Source organism: Dermacentor silvarum, chromosome 2 (genome assembly GCF_013339745.2).
Source record: "Dermacentor silvarum isolate Dsil-2018 chromosome 2, BIME_Dsil_1.4, whole genome shotgun sequence".
NCBI lineage: Eukaryota > Metazoa > Arthropoda > Arachnida > Ixodida > Ixodidae > Dermacentor > Dermacentor silvarum.
In genome coordinates this window covers 254,992,192-254,998,191 of record NC_051155.1, presented here as the reverse complement: position 1 = coordinate 254,998,191, position 6,000 = coordinate 254,992,192, and positions in this window count along the sequence as shown.

Here is a 6,000-nt window from a genome sequence, read left to right as displayed (position 1 = left end):
GGTGACTTGCCATTATTTAAACGATCAATCGCCTCCTTAACCTCCTCTACTGTTATGGGTATTTCTAATATTTCCTTGGTTTCGTCGTCTAATGTTGGCATCAGTGAAACGAAGTCATTTTTGTATCGATCAGCGTCAACTTGACCACGAGAAAACAGTAATTTGTAATATTCGAAAAAAGAACTCGCTATTTTTTCCGCGTTGGTAAGCAATGACCCATTATGTTCTATTTCTGTTATTTCATTTTGTGAAGCATATTTCTTTTCGACTCCCAAGGCACGTTTTGTTGGCATTTCACCTGTGCACAAGTACTCAGCTCTGGCACGAATCAATGCTCCCTTGTATCGCTCTTGATCTATCTCAACTCAAGTTTTTGCTTTATGCTTTTTATGTCTTCTAAAAAGTAACCGGGTTGTGTACTTTCCGCTTTCAATAATTGCTGCAGATTCCATCTAAGACGGGACTCAATTTCTTTTTCCGCGTGTCTCAAAGCACTGGCCCTTTCAAGTGCTTTTAATTTAATTGTTTGCTTACAAACTTCCCATTTATGTTCCCAACTATCTACGTTTTGAGTTGTTATTTTATCTATAGCCTCGAGAAACTGCTTACAGAACTCGTCATCTTTCAGCAAGTTTGCATTAAATTTCCAGAGATCCCAAGAAAATACTTTGTTATTCCTTCTTTGTTTTCCAACACAGAAAGAAACCAAACAATGATCACTAAACGCAACAGGTGTGACACTGTAATCCCGACATGAAGGAATAAACTCAGCTGACACGTACACTCTATCAAGTCTAGCATGGCTCGTACCCTGAAAGTGAGTAAAAGTGACTGATTTCCCGCCGCAAAGACATTCACCCACATCTTCTAGATGAAATTGGGCGGTCATATCTCTCAAAACGGCAGTACTCGCATCATTGTGTTTCTTCCCACTGGTTTTGTCACGGCCCGCACAGACACAATTGAAATCTCCCGCTAAAGTTAGTCTGCGCTCACACTTCAAGTATGACTCAATTTCTTCAAAAAATTCCCTTCGCTCTTGAGCCTTAGTTGGTGCGTACAGACAAATTACACGCCAATTTTCTGATGACAGGAAAAAGTCACATACAATGAAACGGCCTTATTCACCGACTGCACTACAGCACCAAGGCTCTGCCGAATTAACAAAATGCACCCCGAAGACAAGCCTACCGCATGGGCAACACAAACTTCATAGCGTCTCGCAAAAGGACACACCATACGCTCCGTCTGGTCCTCTCCCTCCACTTTGGTCTCCTGGATGGCTACAATATCGAGGTCGTGCTCCGTTACTAGGCGGTAAAGTTGATTTTGCCGCCTCTTGGCACTAAGCCCACGGACGTTAAGTGTAGCAATTTTTATCGACCTCTCCAAGGAGTCCACATTGGTGAGTGATACCAGACCGAGCCTACGGCGTTCCCTCCATATACCTTGCCGTATAGTATCCCACAGTCCAGTCGCCGCCTAGGGCGTCGACTTGCCGCCGCCGCCGCGTGTAAGCGACGCCGACCGCTGTTGGCTGGCCACACGAGGCTTCTTGGTTCCGGGCACGTTCTCGCGCCTCTCCATTGCTCGCAGCCGCGTGTCTTGTGATGTCTTGCCTGCTTCGTTGAGTCGACGCTTCGCAGGTGTTGCCTCTGCGTCCATTGCAGCTTCGTCCGTCGAGTCATTGTCTTCCAGCGGCGCGACGGCTTCGCTTGCTACAGTTCTGAGTGCATCTGTTTTCCCATCAGTCCCAGGCACGCTTGTTGGCGGCTGCTGCTTTGAAAAGTCTGTTTCCGAAGTGCGTATGGTATGCTATGGTATGGTATGCCTTATCTGATGGCGCATGCCCACTGCGGGGGATTGGCCAAGATTTGGATGGAATTAGGCAATCTTTTTAATACTAAAATCGGTAAAGCTAACTGGAGAAAATGAACAAAAATAAAATATTTAAGAATTCAAGAAAATCTATTTGAAGCACTTATAAATTCCTCCACGGCTGAGCAAATATCCCTGTGGCACTTTCCAAGAGAGGAGGCTCCTAAAGAAAGGATGTTTAGAATAGAAAAGCTTAAACCAAGCTGTGCGAAGTGCGTTCTGGTGAAACTTCCTCTTCTTCGTGCTGCACTGTTGATGCGCCTGCCAGAGTGGCGTCTCCTGTTCGAGCGTCTGCGGCCGTGTTCTCTTGCGAGACGGCGTCTCTGGTGGACGCGACCGCCGTGGCCGCGTCGCTGGTAGACGCCGCCACTGCAGCCACGCTCTCCGCTTCTTCTTCGTCCATGAGCAATCTCGCTCCGATCCACGTCTCCGCCTGCGCTGGCAACTCTGGCGTACGAGCGAGTACAATTAGCCTGCTCATGCCCGAACGCTCGGCAAGCTGCGCACCTGGGCACTCGGCATTCACGTCGGATGTGTCCAGTATTGCGGCAACGAAGGCATAACGGCGCACGTCCAGGTACAACCACAAGCGCAGTGCCACTACCAAGGCGCATCTGATGCGGGACGCGGTCTGGTGTGACACCCTCACGCAGAAAAAGACGCACGAGACGAGTGGTTGACTCGGCACCTTCAAAGTCCTCCGCCTTCCACCGATCGCTGATGACTTCCTTTACCTCACCATACTCTCGAAAGGCTCGTCGTATGGTCTCAGAAGTGACATCGAAAGCGACCCAGTGTAGCTTGATCCTGAGCTCTTGCCGTGCCGGGTCAATAATGAGGCACGGCCGATTCTTCACCAGTAGCGGTCCGGCGTCTAGCAGCGCTTGCTTTGCCTCATCTGTCTTCAAGTTCAGCAGCCACACGTGAGACATTTGGTATGCACCAATGCCGCCTACCTGCTGAATTATTCCAGCATCCTTCAAGGGCTTCCGGAAGTCGTCGATTCTATACGGGCGTCCAGTAACGTCGCAGTGTAATACAACTGCGCGCATTTGTCCTTCACCTGTTGGTAACGGAGGCAAGATGACACGGTAATCCTTGGGCAACGCAGAGCACGGTGCACCACGGCCAATATCAGCCGCTGTCGCAGCTCTTGAGGAGCCCTCCATTCTGCGTCTGTACCGCACGGCGTCCAGGAGCAGAATGACTACGCCACGAAGCGCACATGGACACACGCACCACGATGACAATAAATACCCAACATTAACGAAAGACTGCGCGTTTCTAACGCGTTTGTGCTAGCGCGTTACGGCCCGTGTAAGAAGCTGGTGTAAGACGCTGTGGCCTCTCCGCCTTACCCCCGTATTCATAAACGCTCCTGGACTTGAACTTGACTTGCCACCGCCTTGGGCAGCGCGTTCGAAACGCGTTGAAGGCGGTGGCAAGTCAAGTTCAAGTCGAGGAGCGTTTATGAATACGGGGTACAGTGTACTAGAATAGTACACTGTAATACGGGGGTTATACTCTCTCAGCAGTCATGTCATGGCGTCGGCAAACGCGGTGCACGTTCCGGCATGTGTAAACGGCTGCGTAAGACGCTGTGGCCTCTCCCCCTTACTAGAGTACTGCACGTTTCTAACGCGTTTGTGCTAGCGTCCCCTTAAGCGGGAGATGGTGCAATTATAATGAAGGGCGCTGTTATAAAATAGGAATGACGTCACATATGGCGCGTGTCATTGGTGGAAGGCAATCGTTCGATTTAGTGCGGCGAGACTGGGCGAATTACACGGAAGATTCACGGTTTACCGATTATTCCCTCCGGAGCTTCGCCCACTCATCATCATTCACCCCGTGGATATGCGGTGGTTTTTTCTCTCTCTCTATGAGTATGGTTTCAACCGGGATACGTGCACGATGTCATGAGATGACAGGGTAGATGGTGAAGAACTGTTCAGTGGCGCGATCTCTTAGTTAACGTCACAAGTTGCCGTAAAACATTGTAAGGTCCGATGTAACGCGACAAAAGCTTTTCGGAAAGACCTACATGACGAATCTAGAGAAGTACAAGGGTTCCCAGAGAAAAGCAGAGGTGTCGGTAGCTGCGGTCATAGCGGTCCTTTTGAAATAATCGTGAGTCAGATAGTCGCTCATGAGCGAGTTTCAGATGGGCTCGCGCTGCAGCATCGCGGGCATACTGCGGGCACGCCCGGTAATGGCGCAGCCCGGCGCCATTACCGGGGCCGCTCCGGCACCTCGTAACGACCCGCCCGCAGAGCAAGCTAGAGACGCGGAAGTCATTCGCTTACGCAAAGAGAACGACGACCTCAAGAACACGATCAATAGGCTAGTTAACGAAATGGCGGAGATCAAGAAACTGGTTTCGAATGCGTCGGTTAACGATGCGGCAGTCAGGGCCTCCAAGACTCCAATCCCAGCTCCGGTAGATGGTACTGCAACGTCCTCCAAACGCAGGGTAGTAGTAAATCAAACATGCGAATCGGGAGTGTTGCTTGCAGAAGTCAGCGAGATTAAGCAAATTCTCACTGCGCTGGCAGACAGCCTCAAGCAGGTCGCCCCAGCGTCAGTTTCCTCACCGACAGCTTTCGCCAAATTCAAGCTGCGCTCGGGGACCCCAAAAGGGGCCTCGGAGCTCTCGCAGATCGCATCGATGCCACTGAGGCGCGAATGGCTTCACCCGCCACCGTCGTTCAACCGCTACTGAGGGAAGCTAGACTTAAGTATCCCCCCAACGCTCCGACAGAAGGTCCCATTCATTGCGCAGCCCTAACTGCCCCGTTAGGGGGTAGTCCGTTCGGTCAGCCAAATAATGGATAGATCTAAATTGAGTTTTCGCATTTGGCAATGGAACTGCAGGTGGATTCTAACAAGAAAGCCCCCTGCATCAGTTTTTCAGGTCTTTGGTGATCAAACCTCAGGTCATTGCTCTCCAGGAAACATTAGTCGCCGCTGCCTTGCTCCAGGGCTACAGGGCCGTGTCGTGGGCGAGGCCATTGTCGTGGGCGAGGCCATTGTCGTGGGCGAGGCCATTGTCGTGGGCGAGGCCGTGGGCGAGGCATTTGTACCTTGATCGATAAAAGGCTTACTCATCTCACCCACGACCTCAAGCTGGGCAGCGGTAGAATCGAACATGTCATGGTTGAGATCCTGCTCGACGCGCCGCAGCGGAATCATTGCAGAAACAGCGTCTTCGTCCTCAATATCTATAGCAACCCCAGGGACTCGCGCCAACAGTTCAAGACCATCCTCAAGAAAACGACCGACCTGGCCGGACCTCGACCCTTGGTCGTCGTCGGCGACTTCAACGCCCCTTACGGCCTCTGGGGTTACGTCTACGACACTACCAAGGGGCGCAACCTGTGGCAAGACGCCAACGAAATGGACCTTACTCTGGTCACCGACAAAGCTTTTCCCACGCGCATCGGCAACTCCGTCACCCGGGACAAGACACCCGGCCTCGCCTTCATCAAGAACGTCGAGGACGAGGGTTTGGAACGCTGCCATGGATTTTGGCAGCGACCACTACATTCTCGAGACCCACTTCAAGGTGGCCCAGTTTAGGGTCAGGGAATTCACGTTGGTCGATTGGGACCATTTTCGCAAGATTCGGGAAGAACCAGGGAGAGCCAGGGCACCCGCCAGCCTCGAAGAATGGTGCGAATGCATCCGCAACGACGCTTCCGCGGCCACCAAGAAAGTGGAAACTGATCTCGACGTCGAGCGAATGGACAGCAGACTCGCCCATCTGATCGAGGCCAAAAACGCCCTGCTCCGCCGATGGGAAGGGTCAAAGGCTCAATCGCAGACTCCGAAAGAACATCTCGGAACTCAACAAGGTCATCGATGACCACTGCAAAGCGCTATGCCAGCAACAGTGGAACGAGCTCTGCGAATCCATTGATGGACAGATGCACAATGGCAAGTCCTGGGGTATGCTGAAGCACCTTTTGACGAAAGCGGCTCCAAGTCAAATCAGAAGCATACGTTGGCCCGGGCCCTTCACGAAGCCACCAGGTCTCACACGGTCGATGTACTCGTCTCCAAACTCATATAGAAGTACTGGCGCGACGGGGATCCGGCGACCCAACTCCAGGACTACCAGGG